Source organism: Bos indicus, chromosome 4 (assembly GCF_029378745.1).
Source record: "Bos indicus isolate NIAB-ARS_2022 breed Sahiwal x Tharparkar chromosome 4, NIAB-ARS_B.indTharparkar_mat_pri_1.0, whole genome shotgun sequence".
NCBI lineage: Eukaryota > Metazoa > Chordata > Mammalia > Artiodactyla > Bovidae > Bos > Bos indicus.
In genome coordinates this window covers 115,553,502-115,578,071 of record NC_091763.1, presented here as the reverse complement: position 1 = coordinate 115,578,071, position 24,570 = coordinate 115,553,502, and the positions used below count along the sequence as shown (strand labels likewise).

At 45.0% G+C, this 24,570-nt stretch overlaps 1 pseudogene; it reads left to right on the top strand.

Annotated features, from left to right (window-relative positions):
* Positions 1-1,912: 1,912 nt before the first annotated feature.
* Positions 1,913-9,655, top strand: LOC109558042 (large ribosomal subunit protein uL4 pseudogene; annotated as a pseudogene).
* Positions 9,656-24,570: the final 14,915 nt, after the last annotated feature.

Sequence of the window (24,570 nt, the reverse complement as noted above, 5' to 3'; positions counted from 1 at the left end):
AGTGATTAGCTCATGAGTCTGGAGCCCTCAGGAATGGGGTTCATGATCTTATAAAGGGATAGAGAGACCCCAGCACTCTCTTTCCAAGAAGACAGCGTCTGCCAACCAGGAAGAGAGCCCTCAGCAGACACCCAATCTGCCAGCACCTGGACCTTGGACTCCCAGCCCCCAGACAGTGAGACACAGGTGTCCGTTGTTCAAGCCCCACAGTCTGTGGCACGTGCGATAGCAGCCTGAACAGTCTAAGACACCAGATGACAAATATCCACAGCACCAAGGTCCCAAAGCACCTGGCCATCCCCACCACCCCCTGACCTCATCCGTGCCCCCGTAAACCTCCCCACCACCAAGCAAGCGCAAGGCCCTCCTGGCACAGCAGGGAGCTGGCCGTCCTGCTGTGGTGGAGCCCTTCCTGACGGGTGGGTGGCTGGCTGCCCTGATAGCTATATGTTTCTAGTATCCCTGCCACCTGCGCTGCTTTAATTTATATCACACAAAACAGAGCAGACCTGCCTATAAAGATGCAGAGTGGAGCAGGAAAAGTCAGTTGTGACGTGTAAGTGTGCTTACACAAAAATTTTCTTTCTACCCCTTAGAAAAGTCCATTTATCAGGTCCAGAAATATATGTTTTGAACAAACACACACAGTTTTCTTTATGTTTCTAGAATCAGGATGGCTTTGGGTTGTGACTTTTGTAGAAAAGCTGGGTGATGATTTACTACTGGATCCATGGCATTTGATATTCCCAAGGTCCGATCTTCTGTCCTCATAGAGCAATTTATAGACAACATAAGATACATGCGTGCATGCTCAGTTGTGTCTGACTCTTTGAGACCCCATGGACTGCAGCTTGCCAGGATCCTCTGTCCATGCAATTTTCCAGGCAAGAAATACTAGAGTAGGGTGCCATTTCCTATTTACATAATTCAAAAAAATAAATATAACTCCTTACTTTATTAGAGATATAAAAAGAAAACAATTTCTAATGCATTGATATGTGTTTCATACTTGGGCACCACAAAGCTCAAAAATAAGAATAAGTTATGCTGTCCCGGCCATACATATAATGAATGAGTTTGGACTAGGAAAAGGGGGGAAAAAGGATCAGAAGCCATTGTCACAAGTACAGAGAAACCAAAGAGAGAAGACACCAAAATAAAACCCAGTACAACCAGCATGCATTAAAAATAAAATAACAATACTAACAGATAATCTATGTTTATGAATAAACTGGAATTAGGTTCTAGGTAAACTGGAATTTGGTTCTAGGTTCAGAAATAATAAACAAAATTTCCACCTTTTTGAACGAACTTTGAACGCCGTGCTAAGATAGCATCCTTGGACAGTAATTTCCAGGACACCCAAAGATGACCCTGGAGCTCACCATCTGAATGCTGGTGGTGGCCCCCTCCTGGTGACAGCCGGGTGTGGTCCCCCAAATTCCAAAAGAGCATTGTGGATCCTTAACTAACCAATGCCAAAGAGACAGAGACCTCACTCTCCTGGTGGTGAGCCTGCCTGAGTGTGTTGGGGCCATGAAAGGGCTTGGAAGACAGGGGAAAGTCAGCCTTTTCTCCCCACACCGGACGTTGGAAGAAAGGGAAATGAAGACTCAAAGCTGCAGGTTAGGTTTTCGGCTCGAATGGTCTGGATGGTGGTGCAGCGAGCACGTGGCTAAGGTTGGCTCACGCCAGCCCCCAGGAGCCCATGGGAGTATCCCTCCCATCCTCACGTCAGGACACCACGTGGGAAGCTGGGAATCAGACCCAGTGGAAGCATTTGCACCAGGGAAATCAGGACTCTTCTTTTTTTGAAAAAAAAAAAAAAAAAAGAGCCCAGCGTCTTTGTTTTTGGCCACACCACGCAGCCTGTGGGGTCCTAGCACCACGGTAAGGGACTGAACCCAGGGCCATGGCAGTGAAAGCACTGAATCCTAAGCCCTGGTCAGCCGGAGAACTGCTGAGAGCCCATGGTTACACATTTAGCAGCACACCCCTGCAGGAGCATCTCCCCACTGGCTTGGCCCAGAAGTCCATCCGGGTTTTCCCGTTACATCTTACAGAAAAATCTAAACGAATTTCTGGGCCAACCCAATACAAACGGTTAAGACAAGAAGAGGAGGATATTCTAGGAGGCACGGTGAATTCAGTGAATGGTGAATTCAGCTTTTGACATCCTGAGGTTGAGAACAACGATGTTCAATGCCTAGTTAGCCCACAAGTCACCCAGGAAAACAGCAATTCTAGCTACATGATTCTCACTTTCTTCTGTCCCAGAGAATGGAGTGGCTGCCCTGGTCCAATGCTTGGAATATTGGGCACAGGAGACCCAGCCTGGATCTTTGGAACTAGAAGCAGTCTCTAGGAGCAGCTGTAGGAGGTGAGGAAGGAACGAGAGAAGGCTGGGCTACAGATGAAGCAGATCCCACACCACTGGGAGTGGCTGTCCTCTCCAAGATCCCACTCACCTTCACTGTCGTTCAGTCACTAAGTCATGTTTGAACTTTCTTTGGCATTGCCTTTCATTGGATTGGAATGAAAACTGACCTTTTCCAGTCCCATGGCCACTGCTGAGTTTTCCAAATTTGCTGGCATATTGAGTGCAGCACTTTCACAGCATCATCTTTTAGGATTTCAAATAGCTCAGCTGAAATTCCATCACCTCCACTAGCTTTGTTTGTAGTGATGCTTCCTAAGGCCCACTTGACTTCAGACTTCAAAATGTCTGGCTCTAGGTAAGTGATCACACCATCATGGTTATCCGGGTCATTAAGACCTTTTTGTACAGTTATGTGTATTCTTGCCACCTCTTCTTAATTTCTTCTTCGGTTAGGTCCTTACTGTTTCTGTCCTTTATTGTGCCCATCCTTGCATGAAATATTCGCTTGGTATCTTCAATTTTCTTGAAGAGATGTCTAGTCTTTCCCATTCTATTGTTTTCTTCTATTTCTTTGCATTGTTCCCTCACCTTTAGGATTCTTGTTTTATGATTGGTTTATTGTTTGTTTTCTTTCAACACTGCCCTTAAATACTGCTTAATGTATGTGTGGTACATAGAAGGCTCTTAAAGAAGGTCTTTTGAATGATCAAATGCCCAGGTATTATGTTATCCAGAGTCCACAGATAAAGAAAGTTAAAGGTGAGCAGAAGCACATGGCACTCCGTCCCCTGGGCCCTGGCTGGGCCCCAGCAGCAACACCACAGCAAGTCTCTCTCTGGATTGATCTGGAAGCCCGTGGACCACAGGACTCAGAGTGGCCCCCACACCGGAGCTGCTCCTTAATGAAGTTCCCAGCAGCACACATTCATTACTTCCTGTGACTGGACTCCACTCAGCACTGGGAGAATATTAAGTTAAGAGGAACACATTAAGTGCTGGTGTAAATTAAAAGCCAAATCATTCTATAATCAAATAGTCATTATTCCAAAAGGAATTGCTCACTGGGAACACTTTTATCAGTATTTATTGCTCTATTATATTATAATGGGCTATTTAATAATAAAAAAATACATTATATTGATTAGAAGCCAGCCTTTGATTCAGACAAAATCGCAGAGGTCCTGTGTATATTTTCGCCCATCCTGTAATTTATCCCCCGCTACCCCACTTTTACTGTGCCCTGGTCTGAAGAACAGTTAAGGACACATAGACACCTCAGTCTTTCTGCCAGAGAACTATGCGTGCGGATGCTGTGAACCAGCTTTAAACTAGGCGTTCTTCTTGGCTGCACTTACGGAAATCAAAGGTGACTGCCCTGTACACCCCTGACCTTCTGGGTTGGGAACGTGCCACTTCGGCTTTGGTTCTGCAAGGGGGAGTCAGGGTTTTCAGGCTGCTGTGTGGTCAGGAGCAGGGCGTGAGCTGCGGGCAGCAGAACCAGGATGGAGGTGAAGGGAAGGAGGAGCAAAGAGAGGACAAAGGGTGGGAAAGAACATTGAAAGGAGAGAAGAAGAGATGGAGGAGAGGAGGGAGGGCCACAGGAAGGGAGGCCGGGAAGAGGGCAGGAGAGGCACTGAGCCTCAGTGGAGCCCCAGTCCAGGCAGTGGGGTGCACGGGGCGGGGGAGAGCTTCCCCTCCCCCGTCCCTAGCATCACTCCCTCCCCAAACCACCCCCGAGCCACGTGCAAACTCAGTTAAGCCAGTCACATCTGCCCCTGGGCCTCTCTCCCCTTGAGCCGGTGAAGACCGTCTCTCAGCAGGTAACATGGCCAAGGCTGGACCTAACTCATCTTGTCAAGAGTGTAAAATCTTGCTGGCTTCTCAGATCTAATTCCATCAGCACTAGCATGCCAAGTTCTACCATCTCCAGCAGAGAAAATCATGGCATTTCCAGTAGTTTCTTGTTCTGTAATAGCATTGTTTCCCACAAGTCATAATACAGAGCTTTCAAAATACGTCTAAGGAAACTCAGAGAAAGAGATACTTTCTAAGTTAGGTAGTAATGAAAAAGAGAGAGAGAGAAATATAAGAATAGAAATAACTTGCATTCATGTAGAATCATGTGCCATTCAAAGTGCAAGACTAATTTCCCAAGGTTAGAGAGTAAATTATTAGAAGAAATGGAATCAGAACTCTCTTTTTCTGACTCAAAGTACTGGAGTCTTTCCTCAAGGCCAGACGTTCCTATGGAATCGCTAAGGCGGCTCACTGAGAATGAATGAAACAAGGTCTTTTTTATCCCTTCCTTGACTTGTCATGTTTCCCGAATTCCTCACTGAAAATATAGTAAGCTGACACCACACTCCCCCTGCTCGGTGTCCAATGTACCTTTCTCATAGGCTCAGCCCATTCTGTTCAAAGCCATTTTCTCACCATGAGGAGATAATTGATTCAAGCCAGGCATGAGCACACAATCCCAGGGTCCCTTTTGGAATTCCAATTGCCTCCCACACTTCAGGCACCAGTGACTATGTCGGTCAGGACGCTGATGTGAACAGCACGTCTCCAAAAATTAAATTAGGGGTGTTTAAGGAAGGTGTCTTCCCAAAGTTGGCTGCAGAGTTCAGAGAAATCAGCAAAGGAAGATGAATTAGCCAGGATGGAGTTCTTCAGGGGGTCACTGACCCTCAGTCCAAGTGTAAAGGGGAAGGGTTGGTTCTCTGATCCAGTGAGCTGCCTTTGGAGAAAAGGGTTGTAACCTCGGGTGGAAAAATGTTTTCAATGATGATTTTTAAATTCTCAAAGCTTCAGATCAGATCACATCAGATCAGTCACTCAGTCGTGTCCTACTCTTTGCGACCCCGTGAATCGCAGCACGCCAGGCCTCCCTGTCCATCACCAACTCCCAGAGTTCACTCAGACTCACATCCGTCGAGTCAGTGATGCCATCCAGCCATCTCATCCTCTGTCGTCCCCTTCTCCTCTTGCCCCCAATCCCTCCCAGCATCAGAGTCTTCTCCAATGAGACAACTCTTTGCATGAGGTGGCCAAAGTACTGGAGTTTCAGCTTTAGCATCATTCCTTCCAAAGAAATCCCAGGGCTGATCTCCTTCAGAATGGACTGGTTGGATCTCCTTGCAGTCCAAGGGACTCTCAAGAGTCTTCTCCAACACCACAGTTCAAAAGCATCAATTCTTCGGCGCTCAGCCTTCTTCACAGTCCAACTCTCACATCTATACATGACCACAGGAAAAACCATAGCCTTGACTAGATGAACCTTTGTTGGCAAAGTCATGTCTCTGCTTTTGAATATGCTATCTAGGTTGGTCATAACTTCCCTTCCAAGGAGTAAGCATCTTTTAATTTCATGGCTGCAGTCACCATCTGCAGTGATTTTGGAGCCCAGAAAAATAAAGTCTGACACTGTCTCCACTGTTTCCCCATCTATTTCCCATGAAGTGATGGGACCAGATGCCATGATCTTCATTTTCTGAATGTTGAGCTTTAAGCCAACTTTTTCACTCTCTACTTTCACTTTCATCAAGAGGCTTTTTAGTTCCTCTTCACTTTCTGCCATAAGGCTGGTGTCATCTGCATATCTGAGGTTATTGATATTACTCCTGGCAATCTTGATTCCAGCTTGTGTTTCTTCCAGTCCAACGTTTCTCATGATGTACTCTGCATATAAGTTAAATAAACAGGGTGACGATATACAGCCTTGACATACTCCTTTTCCTATTTGGAACTAGTCTGTTGTTCCATGTCCAGTTCTAACTGTTGCTTCCTGACCTGCATACAAATTTCTCAAGAGGCAGATCAGGTGGTCTGGTATTCCCATCTCTTTCAGAATTTTCCACAGTTTATTGTGATCCACACAGTCAAAGGCTTTGGCATAGTCAATAAAGCAGAAATAGATGTTTTTTTGGAACTCTCTTGCTTTTTCCATGATCCAGTGGATGTTGGCAATTTGATCTCTGGTTCCTCTGCCTTTTCTAAAACCAGCTTGAACATCAGGTAGTTCACAGTTCACATATTGCTGAAGCCTGGCTTGGAGAATTTTGAGCATTACTTTACTAGCATGTGAGATGAGTGCAATTGTGTGGTAGTTTGAGCATTCTTTGGCATTGCCTTTCTTTGGGATTGGAATGAAAACTGACCTTTTCCAGTCCTGTGGCCACTGCTGAGTTTTCCAAATGTGCTGGCATAATGAGTGCAGCACTTTCACAGCATCATCTTTCAGGATTTGGAATAGCTCAACTGGAATTCTATCACCTCCACTAGCTTTGTTCATAGTAATGCTTTCTAAGGCCTACTTGACTCCACATTCCAGGATGTCTGGCTCTAGGTGAGTGATCACACCATCATGATTGTCTGGGTCATGAAGATCGTTTTTGTACAGTTCTTCTATGTATTCTTGCCATCTCTTCTTAATATCTTCTGCTTCTGTTAGGTCCATACCATTTCTGTCCTTTATTGAGCTCATCTTTGCATGAAATGTTCCTTTGGTATCTCTGATTTTCTTGAAGAGATCTCTAGTCTTTCCCATTCTATTGTTTTCTTCTATTTCTTTGCATTGATCGCTGAAGAAGGCTTTCTTATCTCTTCTTGCTATTCTTTGGAACTCTGCATTCAGATGCTTATATCTTTCCTTTTCTCCTTTGCTTTTCGCTTCTCTTCTTTTCACAGCTATTTGTAAGGCCTCCCCAGACAGCCATTTTGCTTTTTTGCATTTCTTTTCCATGGGGATGGTCTTGATCCCTGTCTCCTGTACAATGTCACGAACCTCATTCCATAGTTCATTAGGCACTCTATCTATCAGATCTAGGCCCTTAAATCTATTTCTCACTTCCACTGTATAATCATAAGGGATTTGATTTAGGTCATGCCTGAATAGTCTAGTGATTTTCCCTATTTTCTTCAATTTAAGTCTGAATTTGGCAATAAAAAGTTCATGGTCTGAGCCACAGTCAGCTCCTGGTCTTGTTTTTCCTGACTGTCTAGAGCTTCTCCATCTTTGGCTGCAAAGAATATAGTCAATCTAATTTCGGTGTTGACCATCTGGTGATGTCCATGTGTAGAGTCTTCTCTTGTGTTGTTGGAAGAGGGTTTTTGTTATGACCAGTGCGTTTTCTTGGCAAAACTCTATTAGTCTTTGCCCTGCTTCATTTCGTATTCCAAGGCCAAATTTGCCTGTTACTCCAGGTGTTTCTTGACTTCCTACTTTTGCATTCCAGTCCCCTATAATGAAAAGGACATCTTTTTTGGGTGTTAGTTCTAAAAGGTCTTGTAGGTCTTCATAGAACCATTCAACTTCAGCTTCTTCAGCATTACTGGTTCAGGAGACACAAAATTCCACTTGAATAAATATAATCAAACAATGGAGGGAAAAAGAATAAAGTACAAAACTGCACATTGTTGAAAGTGTATGTAAGTGCTGATAAAAGAAATTCTCTGTGATAGTTAGAATTTGAAAAAGAATAGATAAATACAGTAACAAGAGACAACTCTACACATGGTAAACACTGAAATCAGACTGATTCTATTCTTTGCAGCCAAAGATGGAGAAGCTCTACACAATCAGCATGCAAGACCTGGAGCTGACTGTGGCTCAGCTCATGAGTTCCTTATAGCAAAATTCAGGCTTAAATTAAAGAAAGTGGCTAGACCATTCAGGTATGACCTAAATCAAATCCCTTACGATTATACAATGGAGGTGACAAATAGATTCAAGGGAATAGATCTGGTGGACAGAATGCCTGAAGAACTAGGGACAGAGGTTCATAACACTGTACATAAGGCAGTGACCAAAACTATTCCAAAGAATAAGAAATGCAAGGCACAGTAGTTGTCCAAGGAGGCTTTACAAATAGCTGAGGAAAGAAGAGAGGCAAAAGGCAGAGGAGAAGGGAAAGATATACACAACTCAACGCAGATTTCTAGAGAGCAGCAAGGGGAGATAAGAAAGCTTCTCAAGTGGAGCAATGCAAAGAAATCAAGGAAAACAGGAGAGGAGCGTGGCCTGACCCCTCCCTGCCATTGGCACGTGTGCTCCTAAAAGCGGGAGTCATCTGGCAAAAAGGTCGCTGTGCCTGCTGTGCTCAAGGCTCCCATTTGACCAGATATTGTTAACTGTGTTCACACCAACTTGCGGAGAAACAGCAGACAGCCCTACGCTTTCAGTGAATCAGCAGGTCATCAAAACCCTGCTGAGGCTTGGGGTACCGGCAGAGCTGTGGCTCAAATTCCCAGGGTTCAAGGGGATGGGACTCACCATTCTGGCCAGGGTGCTTCTGGAAATATGTGTTGTGCGGGGCGCATGTTCGCACCCACCAAGTCCTGGCAATGCTGGCACCGTTGAGTGAGTCCAACGCAGCAGCGATATGCCATCTGCTCTGCCCTGGCTGCCTTGGCCTTACCAGTGCCAGTCGTGTCTGAAGGTCATCGTCCAGAGGAAGTTCCTGAGCTCCCTTTGCTGGTCCAAGATACAGTTGAAGGCCACAAGAAGACCAAGGAAGTTATTTTGCTTCTGAAGAAACTTAAGGCCTGGAATGATATCAGAAAGGTTGATGCCTTTCAGCAAATGAGAGCTGGCAAAGGCAAAATGAGAAATCATCGACACATCCGGCCCAGGGGACCCTCATCTGTAACGAGGACAATGGTACCATCAAGGCCTTCAGAAACATCCCTGGAATTACTCTGCTTAATAGAAGCAAGCTGAACATTTTGAAACTTGCTTCTGGTGGTCACGTGGGACGTTTCTGCATTTGGACCGAAAGGGCCTTCCGAACTTAGATGAGCTCTATGGCACTTGGCGTCAAGCAGCCTCCCACAAGAGAAACTATAACCTCCCTGGGCACAAGATGCTCAATACAGACCTCAGCGGGATCTTGAAAAGCCCAGAAATCCAAAGAGAGCTCCAAGCACCACGCAAGATGATTCATCACAGAGCCCTGAAGGAAAATTCCACTGGAAAACCTGAGAATCGTGTTGAAGCTCAACCCATATGCAAAGACCATGCACCAGAACACCATTCTTGGACAGGCCAAGAGCCACAAAATCCAGATGGATAGGGCAGCAGCAGCACTAGAAGTGAAATCAGATGAGAAAGGGGTTCGGGCAAGAAGTCTGTGGTGGGAAACAAAGACAGCTGTCGGTGATAAGATGTCGAAGAAGCCTTTAGTGGGAAAAAAGGCCACAAGGGCCAAGAAACCAGTGGCTGAAGAGAAGTCCACAGAAAAGAAACCCACCGCAGAGGAAGAGAAGACTGCTGCATAGACTTAATTTTGTTTGAAAGTGAAAGTGAAGTCGCTCCATCGTGTCCGACTCTCTTCGACCCCGTGGACTGTAGGCCACCAGGCTCCTGCATCTATGGGATTGCCCAGGCAAGAATACTGGAGTGGGTTGGCATTTCCTTCTCCAGGGGATCTTCCCAATCCAGGGATTGAACCCGGGTCTCCCGCATTGCAGGCAGAAGCTTTAACCTCTGAGCCACCAGGGAAGCCTTAATTTTGTTCATTTAACACCAAATCATTTTGGACAGCCAATTTTGAATAAAGACCTGAACAAAGAGGCAATGAGAAACATGAAGAAGAAAAAAAAGAAACAGAGGAAAGCGACAGAATGGGAAAGACTGGAGATCTCGTCAGGAAAACTGAAGATCTCAAGAGAGCACTTCATGCAGGGATGGGCACGGTAAAGGACAGAAACAGTAAGGACCTAACAGAAGCAAAAGAGATTAAGAAGAGAAGAGGCGGCCAGAACACACAGAAGAGTGTTCTGTATTCTAGTTCTTTGTACAGAAGAACTGTACAAAAAAGCTTTAATGACCCAGGTAACCATGATGGTGTGGTCATTCATCCAAAGTCAGACATCCTGGAATGTGAAGTCAAGTGGGCCTTAGGGAGCATCACTATGAACAAAGCTAGTGGAGGTGATGGAATTCCAGTTGAGCTATTTAAACTTCTAAAAGATGATGCTGTTAAAGTACTACACTCAGTGTGCCAGCAAATTTGGAAAATTCAGCAGTGGCCATAAGACTGAAAAAGGTCAATTTTCATTTTCAATCCCAAAGAAAGGCAATGCCAGAGAACATTCAAACCACTGTACAATTGCACTCTTTTCACACAATAGCAAGGTAATGCTCAAAATCCTTCAAGCTAAGCTTTAGCAGTACACGAACCAAGAACTTCTACACCTACAAGCTGGATTTAGAAAAGGCAGAGGAACCAGAGGTCAAATTGTCAACATTTGTTGGATCATAGAGAAAGCAAGGGAATTCCAAAAAAAACATCTATTTCTGCTTCAGTAACTATGTTAAAGCCTTTGACTGTGTGGATCACAACAAACTGGGGAAATTTCTTTAAGAGATGGAAATACCAGACTACCTTACCTGCCTCCTGAGAAATCTGTATGCAGATCAAGAAGCAACGGTTAGAACCAGACATGGAACAACAGACTGGTTCAAAATTGAGAAAGGAATACGTCAAGGCTGTATATTGTCACCTTGCTTGTTTAACTTATATGCAGAGTCAGTTCAATTCAGTTCAGTTCAGTCGCTCAGTCATGTCCGACCCTTTGTGATCCCATGAATCGCAGTGCGCCAGGCCTCCCTGTCCATCAGCAACGCCCAGAGTTCACTCAGACTCACGTCCATCGAGTCAGTGATGCCATCCAGCCATCTCATCCTCTGTCGTCCCCTTCTCCTCCTGCCCCCAATCCCTCCCAGCATCAGAGTTTTTTCCAATGAGTCAACTCTTCACATGGGGTGGCCCAAGTACTGGAGTTTCAGCTTTAGCATCATTCCTTCCAAAGAACACCCAGGACTGATCTCCTTTAGAATAGACTGGTTGGATCTCCTTGCAGTCCAGGGGACTCTCAAGAGTCTTCTCCAACACCACAGTTCAAAAGCATCATTTCTTCGGTGCTCAGCTTTCTTCACAGTCCAACTCTCACATCCATACATGACCACTGGAAAAACCATAGCCTTGACTAGACGAACCTTTGTTGGCAAAGTAATGTCTCTGCTTTTGAATATGCTATCTAGATTGGTCATAACTTTCCTTCCAAGGAGTAAGTGTCTTTTAATTTCATGGCTGAAATCACCATCTGCAGTGATATGCAGGGTACATCATGCGAAATGCCGGGCTGGATAAACCTCAATCTGGAATCAAGATTACAGGGAGAAATATCAGCCCCTTATGCAGATGATACCACTCTAATGGCAGAAAGTAGAGAGGAACTAAAGAGCCTCTTGATGAAGGTGAAAGAGGAGAGTGAAAAAGCTGGTATAAAACTCAGCATTCAAAAAATTAAAATCATGGCATCTGGTCCCATCACTCTATGGCAAATAGAAAGGAGAAAAATGGAAACAGTGACAGATTTTATTTTCTTGGGCTCCAAAATCACTGCAGATGGTGATTACAGCTATTAAATTAAAAGATGTTTGCTCCTTGGATGTAAAGCTATGACAAACCTAGCCAGCATATTAAAAAGCAGAGACGTCATATTGATGACAAAGATCAGTAGAGCCAAAGCTATGGTCTTTCCAGTAGTCATGTATTGATGTGAGAGTTGGACTATAAAGAAAGCTGAGCACTGAAGAATTGATGCTTTTGAACTGTGGTGTTAGCGAAGACTCTTTAGAGTCCCCTGGACTGCAAAGAGATCCAACCAGTCCATCCTAAAGGAAATCAGTACTGAATATTCATTGGAAGGACTGATGCTGAAGCTGAAGTTCCAATACTTTGGCGACCAGATGCAAAGAGCTGACTCATTGGGAAAGACCCTGATGCTGGGAAAGATTGAAGGTGGGAGGAGAAGGGGATGACAGAGGATGAGTTGGTTGGATGGCATGACCATCTTGATGGACAGGAGTGAAGATAGTGAAGGACAGGGAAGCCTAGTGCGCTGTAGTCCATGGGATTGCAAAGAGTTGGTCATGACATGGGGACTAAGAAACAACAACAAATAATAATAAACACTGAGACTTCAAAAAAAGAACAGATGCCTAGAAAAAGGAGGCTAGGGGATCATTTACAAGCAATGCGATCTAAAAACTGGCCAGAAGAAAGGACAATTTTTCAAGACTACTTTCCCGTTGCTAAGGACAATCTGATTATAGGAAAGGAGATTTAATTCTCTGTTGACATATGCCATTAAACATGATGATCAGGGGAAAAAGCAAAGTAAATAGAATCTCAAAGGTTTGATAAAACATGCTTCAAAGCTAACAATGTGGCGGCTTCGTGGTATTGCTACGAATTTTGCTGCCGTGGAGTAGCTCTATGACCCCCACACCTACCCTGACCTCACTCAAAGTTAGTTTTGTCACCTTCAAACAAAACTGAAGAGCCGACACTCCCCTCTTCTCATCCGGCAGGTTGTCTCAGGCTTTACTGGTGTGTGAGCAAGTGTTTCCTAAATGAGCAGGCCTGATGCAACCAGTCACTGTTGCTGAGGCCACAGGGTAGGTGTTGAACAGACGCCCACCACAGTAATATTTTCACTGTAAGCATTTGGCTATTAGTTGCTGATAGACTTTTTATTTAATCAACATGAAGGCAATACATCAGTCTCACTAATAAGCCCATTGTGCCTGTGAACAACAGGCAAAGGCTTTATAAACCTGCCGTTCTGGTTGGGGGACATGTAGCCACAGGTTCTAAGGTAACACTCATCACCCACAATTTAGATTCAATCAGTAATCCATTGAGTACACACATCTGCAGAGGGGTATGTATTGAGAACAAATTCAAGTCTCATAATTTCAGCCTCAACATCAAATTTTTAAAGAACCATCAGGGAAAAAACGATCACTCTTTGTAGACTACTGCGGACTACTGCCCCTGTTTCATTTCTTCACTAGACTTAAGGGGTCATGTGGAGGGCCGGATGTTGGGTTCCTGCCATTCACATGGTTTAGGGTCTTTCCTGAGAGTTCACGGCGACTCTAACACAGCATCTAACACATCTGTGTCTCCTTTCCCCCTGCCCCATGTCCCCAGGCTCAGTGCTGCATCAGAATTGAGCCCAATCTCATTGCTGGGAAATTCAGAACCTTCCAGACTATGATTCCTCCCACTTTATCCCAACAGACAACCTTGCCCTTCTGAGCTTGGCTTTTGGGGATGAGCTAGTTGACTGACTGGTGATTGGTTGGGTTAGAATCAGCGATGCTATGAGGTAAGCAACAATCCCCCAAAACACTCAACACTCAACAACGTCACTGTTAAAAGGACAACAAATATATATACACACTACAGATAAAATAGGTAACTAATGAGATCCTACTGTCCAGCACAGGGAACTCTAGCTGGTACTTTGTGGTGACGTAAGTGGGCTTCCCTGACAGCTCAGTTGGTAAAGAATCTGCCTGCATTGCAGGAGACCCCGGTTCAATTCCTGGGTCAGGAAGATCCGCTGGAGAAGGGATAGGCGACCCACTCCAGTATTCTGGACTGGAGAATTCCATGGACTGTATAGTCCATGGGGTCACAAAGAGTCGGACACGACTGAGCCACTTGAAGACATTAGTGGCAAGGAAATCTGAAAAAGAGGGGATACATGTATACATACGGATGATTCATTTTGTTGCACAGTAAGAACTAATACAATATTGTAAAGCAACTACACTCCCAATAAAAAAATAAATTATAATGCATGTATCAAATAAATAAATAAATGGCAACAGAAAAAGTGACATAAATGTAATTTCCAAGAGCTTTCACGTTCAAAAGCCAACAGTCTATAAAAGCAGATTTATTTTTCCAACAACAATAACAGATTTTGTGCGTCAGCAGTTCATCAGAGGGGGAACTATTTCCTTTGACCTTGTTCAGGACCCCGTGGAATTGGTGACAAGCCCACAAATGTTAATGCTAGGGCTTCACAGCAGCCCTGACTGCTCCCGCCCAGACGACATTGTCTCCTTCAAGTTGTCACCCCCTCAGCGACAGGGGAACATTCCAAATCCAGAATCAAGTCCTGGAGAAGCGAGCCATCAGGGGCTGCAGCAAGCTTCTTCCTCTGGCCTTTCTAATCACAAGGCTCCCTTACATGAGATCTCCAGGGGACTGACTGCTGGCATTTGAGCCCCCATAACCTGCCCACCCTCTGAAGTTCAGCCCCGTCTCCTGTGATAGGCACCCTCAGCTCCCATCAGATTAGCATCATCTCCAACACACCTTGCTTCCCTGTGCTCACAACTCTACCTGCCTGGATCCACCTGCCCTTTTCTTCACCTACTGAAACCACGTGTAAATAAGTAGCTGTATTGGCTACTGCAGACTGATCCATGGCACTCTTTCCCCTTCTTAGCCACCCCCTGGACTGGGAACTACATTTCCCAGACTCCCACTCCAGGGAGGGATTCCAATTGGTTTCCTCCAACAAGGTACACTGGGCTTCCCTCATAGCTCAGTTGGTAAAGAATCCACCTGCAATGCAGGAGACCCTGGTTCAATTCCTGAGTCAGGAAGATCCCCTGGAGAAGGGGTAGGCTACCCACTCCAGTATTCTTGGGCTTCCCTTGTGGCTCAGCTGGTAAAGAATCTGCCCGCAATGTGAGAGACCTGGGTTTGATCCCTGGCTTGGGAAGATCCCCTGGAGAAGGGAACAGCTACCCACTCCAGTATTCTGGCCTGGAGAATTCCATGGGCTGTATAGTCCATGGGGTTGCAAAGAGTGGGACACGACTGAGCGACTTTCACTTTCACTTTTCAAGAAGGTGCACTACTGCAGAATTTGCAGGCAGAATAAACAAAGAAAGCCATTATTCCTGGTGGTTTGTGCTTTGCCAGGTTAACAACAGTGGCGCTCTGAGATCACCTCTCTTTGGTTCTGCACTGAGGTCATTTGCAGCATCTCTGGATATCCTCCCAGGAGTCTCCACTTTAATGCTATTGCAGGTGAGAATTCCAGCCATTTCTGCACTTGGAGATTTCCTGAAGATAATGTCCTCACCTAATGGAAGTTTAATCTGATAATTCTCTCTACGAAGACTCTTCCCATTTTAGTATCTAAAGAGCATCGTCCTCTGGCTGATCCTAACTGATAGGGTGGAGGAGATGTTAACAATCTTAATAGACGGCTCTGGAAATGCTTGTAGGAAAAGAACAATATATGCTTGGAGGGAAAAGAAAACCTTGAGATGTACCTCGAGGAGAAGGTGAGATGGCCAGGGTCAGGTGTGTGGGCCAAGTCACTTCTCTAGAGAAGCAGACGCCGGGGGAAGAGGAGAGGCAGTGGAGCCGGAACTTGGTATCTCTTCCCCAGACCTTGGGTCTTCAGTGACCCAATGTTGAGGTCCTTTAATGGACCAGAACCTGGTGGTCCAGAGTTGACCAAAAAGAAAATAGAGAGAAAGAGGCTGATATTCCTTGGTTTACGCAGAAAGCCAATAAAGCCCCTGGCATGGGGCTTGCTCTGTTCACGGAGGCCTCAGGCGCCCTCTCGATGGGGTGAAGGTGCAGAGCGCCTTCTCGAGAGGGTCTTAGAAGCCCAGGCAGGAAAGTGAACTCAGAGGGCCTCTGTGCTCCAAAGAAATAGCCTGAGAGAGAGAGAGAGAAAGAGAGAGAGAGAAAGACATGGAGACCAGAGCTCTGATGGAGCAAAGGTGTTTTAATCAACATGGTGTGGGCATATATACTGTAGTTATTCTCAGCAAAGATAAAGATTAAAATTCAGTCTTAGAAAACATAGGCAATCCATATTAAAGAGAGAGAGAGTTGTAAGCAATCACTTTTACCATATGGTTCACAAGAAGGAAGAGGGTAGGTATTACCATATAGAAAAACTGATGAAGGAAATGCCTGGATCCCTCAGCCTCGGGAGAGGCCTCCTATTAAATGCTTCCTGACAACCCAAAGCTTCAGCGTGGCAAGCCAAGAGTCAATTCCTTGTGTGTGCGTGCTCAGTCATGTCCAACTCTTTACCACCCTAGGATCCATAGCCCACCAGGTTCTTCTGTCCGGGAATTTTCCATGCAAAAGTACTAGAGTGGGTTGCCATTCCCTCCTCCAGGGCATCTTCCTGACCCAGGAACTGAACCCACATCTCCTGCATTGGCAGGCAGATACTTTACCTCTGAGCCACCAGGGAAGCCCAGATTTCTTGTAGGAAGGGGTAAAGGGGTGACATGGGGAAAGCATGGAGCTGGGGGAACCTGAGCCCTGGAGATAAGCAAGATAGTGGAGATGAATGATGAAGTGCCTTCCCTCAAGGACCAGGAACCCTGCTGCAATCCCAGGCTGCTTGGGAGTCATGGTACCAACCCAGCATCTCTTTCCATCCCATTGAGGAGCCTTGAATGTGACCGGACACCCTACCCGCTGCCTAGCATAATCTGGCCAATCGTTCCATGTTAAATGGTACCCATGGGGTGCCTCCTCCCACAAGCCTTCCAGAATGATAACTCAACCCAAGAAAAGTTTAGTGGAAGATGTAGTTAGAGATTTGATGGCAGGAAACTTTTTAGTACTCATTAAAGTCAAGTTGTATAGAATCGACTCCCAAACATGGAGGAATTATCACACAATGTAAAAAGAGATGACATCAACCATGAAAGTACTGGTTAAAACAGTAGAGACTCCAACAAACAACGCATGCTCACTGAGATGTCGCCCACCCTTGCACTCCATAGATACCCTCACCCACGTCCAGAAGTGCCATTTGATGGTTCTGGAAATGGGTGAAAATTTCTTTCTGATGCTGCAGAACCCCTGCTGAGACTGCAAAATGTAGCTAGGTAGATGCAGGTAATCTACACCTCTCCAGGGCACCTGACTATGTTCTGTGAGAGATTTTATATTTTAAAAAAAGAGAGGTTACAAACTCAAATATGTCTCAAAAGTGCTGCCTATCTCATCCTCCTCATCCTGCAAAAAAAATCTCCTTTGCAGATTTACAACGTACATTAGCAAAATAAGGACTGTAGAATCCAGCAACAAAAAGATCCTTTTAAATTCCATTTAATCAACAATTCATATCTTCAAAGGTTCTATGAAACAGTGATTCAAACGAAGCCTGTTTGGGAAACTCTGCTCTAGAGAAAGTACAGCCAAGGTTTTACAAATCCCGGCATCCCTGGTTATCTATCTGTCTCTTAAAACTCCAGTAAGTGTTTCTCTAGAAGAAGAGAGACTAACCTGCAATGTTACAGAATCTGCCTCTTTCCACATATTACAGGCAGCTTCTCCTTCATCTCTAAACCAAAAAACCTGCTTTCAGACTGAATGCTTTTAAGACAGGAAATCCATTCAGTTCTGTCTCTTCCCAACTCCCAGAAAGGCTGACCTTCACCTCCAGACTGTCGAGAAACTGGCCACAGAATGCAAGGACAGGCAATGCCTTATGCAGCGCCAAGGGGCAAGTACCATCCTCAGGTCTTGGAGTAGCTTAATCCATTCAATCCTCAGGAAACCCTGGAAGGTATACACTACTACCTTCAAAGGGGCAAGTACCATCCTCAGGTCTTGGCATATCTTAATCCATTCAATCCTCAGAAACCCTGGAAGGTATACACTACTACCTTCATTTTGCAGATTGAGAGTCTAAGGCCCAGAGAAGTGAATCACTTGCCCAAAGCCATACCTGCACCAAATGATCAGACAGGCCGCCTGGCTTCCTAGCCTGTACCTTGACCACTGAGCTACTTTTCACAATTACTTCCTTTTTTTTTTGTTTACCTTGTGGCTCAGCTGGTAAAGTATCCACCTGCAATGTGGGAGACCTAGGTTTGACCCCTGGGTTGGGAAGATCCACTAGAGAAAAGAAAGGCTACCCCCTCCAGTATTCTGGCCTGGAGAATTCCATGAACTGTATAGTTCATGGGGTCACAAAGAGCCTGACATGTCTGAGCAACTTTCACTTTCACTTTTTTCCTTTTTTTAAGGGTTTTTTTAAATTAAAATATAGTTGATTTACAATGCTGTGATAATTTCACATATACAGCAAAGTGATTCAGTTATATATATATATGAACCATGAAAGTTGCTCAGTCACATATATATATAAATACATGTGTGTCACATATATATGTGCGTGTGTGTGTGTGTGCATATACATATATATGCATATACACAAAAGCAAGGAAAGCTTTATTCTAGGCTATTGCGGTAGGAGAGAGAGATTGAACCGACTCAACTGAAACACGGTAGGAGAGTTTTTAATCCCTGGGGTGAACTAGTGGAAAAGTGTTGGAGGAAGCTAGGGAGTGGGCGGCCAATGTGATGAAGCTTCTGAGTTTGCTAATTTACACTTACTGTAGTTAGGCCCTGCTCTCCCAGGGACACTGGGAAATAGGGCATTATCTGTCCAGATGATGGCATTTCAAAGGGATGGCTCCCCTGTCCTCAAGAAGGACAGTCCCGGACTGTAAAGCTGGCAAGAAGCTAGGAGATGTATGTCTCAAGGCACAGAGAAAGAATTCACAATGTTACGTTTTCTAAGGGACTTCCCAGGTGGCACAGTGGTAAGGAATCCATCTGCCAATGCAGGAGACACAGGACATGCAGGTTCGATCCCTGGGTGGGGAAGATCCCCTGCAGAAGGACATGGCAACTCATTCCAGGATGCTGGCCTGGGAAATCCCATGAACAGAGGGGCCTGGAAGGCTACAGTCCATGAGGTCACAAAGAGTCGGACACGACTTAGCGCCTGAGCACACACACACGTGTGCACGCACACACGCACACATATGCACACAAGCTAGTGTTCTAAAGTAAATGCTGTAAGGAAAGGAGGGTCAGAGGGCAAGAGTCAGGAACAGCTCTGTCTAAAGTTTAGTCAAGCTGAAAGGAATGTGAAGGTCATCTTGGATCACACTCTAGAATTCCTGAATCAGATCTGAGTGGACTGGGCCAAGGAATCTGCTCTTTAACAAGCTATCCAAGTGTTTTCAAAAGGTGTCAACCTTCCAGGTCTTAGATATAATAGCCCAACTAACTAGAAACCTGGTGTATTAATTTGCTGAGCTTCACAACTGTCATTTTGATGAACTAGCTCCCCTACGAAATAAAGCTGGCCAGGTGGTGAATCTCAGCACCGTTCTCTCCGTGTTAACCTTACGGAGATGACACCCAGCCTGGAATTGAGAGGAGCCTGGAATTTAGAGGAACTCCAGGGTGTTTTAGTTTATTTTGTTTTGTTTCAGTTAAGAACCCACCCAAGAAAATTTACTGTCATTCAAACAGGAATTTTCCCTGGGATCCTGGAAGCCCACACTCTAGTCAAGGCGATTCTTTCTTTAATGTTCTGTATTGCTTTCAGTACATGAAGGGTATTACTTTCCCAGTGCTACGGGGAGAGGTTCTTTATAGACCCAGTAAATCAGGGATAAGACCTAATTGAAACTTGCTTGCTATACCTTTGTGGGCTGAGTCTTGCAACAGGAAGGCAAACAGCCAGCAATTAAAATGCTAATACAGGGCTCACCCCAGTTGGGTGCTCCTGCCAGAACGCAATGGGCAGCTCCAGGAGAATTCATAACAGCCAGCCTGGACTGGGCTTAATTTAAAAGCCATCGATTTATCAGAGCTGCAAGCAACACTTTAAGAGATATTTTGCAAATGGAAAATAACAATAAAAATAACAATAATAATAATAAAAGAACTGATTGTTAAGAAGCAAACCAAATTATTCTCAATGAACTGAGTGTAGACAGCTCAGCTGTTTAGGATTTGGTACAAACGGAGCCAGCATCTTGGGTTTAGCTACCTCAGGCTAGCTTTTCAGGGGGCCTGGCCAATAGAAAAAGCAGCGGATGCAATATACAAAGACTCAGGACTGAAATGTTACTGAGACAAGTGAAATGCAGAGGTGAACAAGGAAACAGGATTTGGCCCCAGATAGCTGAGGCCCCATATGCGTGCATGCTAAGTTGCTTCAGCCGTATCTGACTCGCTGCGACCCTATAGACTATAGCCTGCCAGGCTTCTCCCGGCAAGAATACTGGAGTGGGTTGCCATTTCCTTCTCCAGGGGATCTTTCTGACCCAGGGATCAAACCTGTGTCTCCTGCATTGCAGGCAGATTATTTACCACTGAGCCAAGGGGAAGCCCTGAGGTGCATAGGAAAGGAATAAATTCAGTGAGTCCAGAAGCTTACATCTTCCCATACAAAGGATACTAAATTCCTTAACTTGATATCTGATCTTTGATGTTCAGACTGCCTACTCCCTTTCTTTCAAACTTGTATGTAGCCTGACTCCCCCAACTCCAGCCTCCTCGGAGCAGTTTTCTCAGAGCTGCAGGGATGCTGTCTCCTGGGCTCAGAGTCCTAAACATTCCCATCAAATAAAACATCTCTTTACTCTCAGGTTGTAACTCTATTTTTCAGTCAACACAATGCAGAGGACAAGGCTTCCATATCCCGTCCAGGATCTAAGATTCCACAAGCCGCAGGGCAGTTAACCCGTTTCTTGTACCTACTGAGCCCCCAAGCTCTGGAGCCTGTGTACTGCAACTGGAGAGCCCGCACGCAGCAGTGAGGACCCCGCATGACATAGCTAGGACCCAATGCAACCAAATAAATAAACAAATGAAAAAAAAATCACTCTCCTTGCTAGCTCTTGATGTGGGACAAGTACAACAGAGGATGAGATGGCTGGATGGCATCACCGACTCAATGGACATGGGTTTGGGTGGACTCCGGGAGCTGGTGATGGACAGGGAGGTCTGGCGTGCTGCGGTTCACAGGGTCGCAAAGAGTCAGACACGACTGAGTGACTGAACTGAACTGAACTGAACACAGTAGTTGTACAGAATGCTTGTTCACATAATGAACTATTATTACTAACATCATTATTAGTCTCTCCCTTCTCAGGCCTCCCACCCTCACTTGTTATGTTTTGCTGCCTTAGCTGCTGTCCCTCTGCTTTGTACCTATTTGGTTTTTCTCCCCAAAGCCGTCCATCATGATTCCATTAGGAATCTCAGCTCCCACCTCACAGCCCATGGGCCAGTCCGGTATGGTCTCACACTCAACTGTTTCCCAGGAGGAAGGTCAACCAAAAACTTTCCTCTTACTGATGGCAGCTTGCGAGCAACATTCTGAATAAACTCCAATTTAATTCAAAAACATGCATCCAGTATCCGTCATGGGTAAGGCACCATGATGGCCACCATGGTGCTGCCCATAGGTATTTCTTCACTTTGATATTAGATGGTCCGGTAAGCAAAACAGTGCCCCCCACACACAAAGATACCCACATTCTAATCTCCAGAACCTGCAAATATGCTGCCTTGCATGCCCAGGAGATTCTGCAGATGTAATCAACTTAAGACACAGTCATATAGGATTAGGGCGAGCCCTGAATCCAAAGACTGGTGGCCTCATAAGGAAAGAGATTTGGAGACAGAGACACAGGAGAAGAGTCCACTTGACAATGTGATGCAGATGTATGCTAAAGAACACCAAGGATGGATGGTCACTTCCAGAAGCAAGAAGCAACCAGAAAGGGCCCTCCCCTAGAGCCTTCAGCATGGCCCTGCCAACACCTTGAACCCCAGAACTGTGAGAGAATATATGTCTGTTGTCTTCAGCCACCCACTTTGCGGTGCTTTGCCATGGCCACCCTAGGAAACTAATACACTTAGCAACGCAAAGCTTTTGAGAATGAAACTCCTCTTAATAGGACAGGAAAGGTTCACTTCATTCACTCAGTCATGTCCAAGTCTTTGCGACCCCATGGACTGCAGCACGCCAGGCCTCCCTGTCCATCAACAACACCCAGAGCTTTCTCAAACTCATGTCCATTGAGTCGGTCATGCTGACTAACCATCTCATCCTCTGATGTCCCCTATTCCTCCGACCTTCAATCTTTCTCAGCATCAGGGTCTTTTCCAATGAGTCAGTTCTTCAGGTAGCGAAAGTATTGGAGCTTCAGCTTCAGCTTCAGCATCACTCCTTCCAATGAATATTCAGGACTGATTTCCTTTCTGATTGACTAGTCAATCAAAGAGGGATTGACTAGTCTCCTTGTCATCCAAGGGACTCTCCAGAGTCTTCTCCAACACCACAGTTCAAAAGCATCAAACCTTCCATGCTCAGCTTTCATTATGATCCAACTCTCACATCAGTACATGACTACTGGTAAAACCATAGCTTTGACTAGACAGACCTTTGCCAGCAGAGTAATGTCTCTGCTTTTTAATATGCTGTCTAGGTTGCTCATGGAGAAGGCAATGGCACCCCACTCCAATACTCTAGCCTGGAAAATCCCATGGACAGAGGAGCCTGGTAGGCTGCAGTCCATGAGGTCACTAAGAGTCAGACACGACTGAGCGACTTCACTTTCTCTTTTCACTTTCATGCATTGGAGAAGGAAATGGCAACCCACTCCAGTATTCTTGCCTGGAGAATCCCAGGGACCGGGGAGCCTGGTGGGCTGCCATCTATGGGGTCGCACAGAGTCGGACACGATTGAAGTGACTTAGCAGCAGCAGCAGCAGGTTGGTCATAGCTTTTCTTCCAAGGAGCAAACATCTTTGGATTTCATGGCTGCAGTCACCATGAAATCTACAGTGATTTTGGAGCCCAAAAAATTAAGTCTGTCACTGTTTCCCCATCTATTTGCCATGAAGTGATGGGACCAGATGCCATGATCTTAATTTTTTGAATGTTGAGTTTTAAGCAGCTTTTTCACTCTCCTCTTTCACTTTCATCAAGAGGCTCTTCAGTTCCCCTTTTCTTTCTGCCATAAGGGTGGTGTCATCTGCATATCTGAGGTTATTGATATTTCTCCCGGCAATCTTGATTCCACCTTGTGTTTCTTCCAGTCCAGCATTTCTCATGATGTACTCTGCATTTAAGTTAAATAAGCAGGGTGACAATATACAGCCTTGACGTACTCCTTTCCGAATTTTGAACAAGTCTGTTGTTCCATGTCCGGTTCTAACTGTTGCTTCTTAACCTGCATACAAATTTCTCAGGAGGCAGGTAAGGTGGTCTGGTATTCCCATATCTTTCAGAATTTTCCACAGTTTGTTGTGATCCACACAGCCAAAAGCTATGGCTAGTCAATAAAGCAGAAATAGATGTTTTTCTGGAACTCTCTTGTTTTTTCAGTAATCCAACAGATGTTGGCAATTTGATCTCTGGTCCCTCTGGCTTTTCTAAATACAGATTGAACATCTGGAAGTTCACGGTTCATGTATTGCTGAAGCCTGGCTTGGAGAATTTTGAGCATTACTTTGCTAGCGTGTGAGATGAGTACAATTGTGTGGTAGTTTGAGATTTCTTTGGCATTGCCTTTCTTTGGGATTGGAATGAAAACTGACCTTTTCTGGTCTTGTGGTCACTGCTGAATTTTCCAAATTTGCTGACATATTGAGTGCACCACTTTCACAGCATCATCTTTCAGGATTTGAAATAGCTCCACTGGAATTCCATCACCTCCACTAGCTTTGTTTGTAGTGATGCTTCCTAAGGCCCACTTGACTTTGCACTCCAGGATGTCTGGCTCTAGGTGAGTGATCACACCATCATGGTTATCTGGGTCATTAAGATCGTTTGTGTATAGTTCTGTGCATTCTTGCCACCTTTTCTTAATCTCTTCTGCTTCTGTTAGGTCCATACCATTTCTGTCCTTTATTGTGTCCATCTTTGCATGAAATATTCCCTTGGTATCTCTAATTTTCTTGAAGAGATCTCTAGTCTTTCCTATTCTATTGTTTTCCTCTATTTACACTGATCACTGAGGAAGGCTTCCTTATCTCTCCATGCTATTCTTTGGAACTCTGCATTCAGATGGATATATCTTTTATTTTCTCCTTTGCCTTTAGCTTCTCTTCTTTTCTCAGCTATTTGTATGACCTTCTCAGACAACCATTTTGCCTTTTTGCACTTCCTTTCCTTGGAGGTGGTCTTGATCACCACCTCCTGTACAATGTCATAAACCTTTATCCATAGTCCTTCAGGCACTCTGTCTATCAGATCTAACCCCTTGAATCTGTTTGTCACTTCCACTGTATAATCATAAGGGATTTGATTTAGGTCATACCTGAATGGCCTAGTGGTTTTCCCCACTTTCTTCAATTTAACTCTGAATTTGGCAATAAGAAGTTCATGATCTGAGCCACAGTCAGCTCTCGGTCTTGTTTTTGCTGACTGTATAGAGCTTCTCCAGGATGGAGAAGCTTTTTGGCTGAAAAGAATATAATCAATCTGATTTTGGTGTTGACCATCTGGTGATG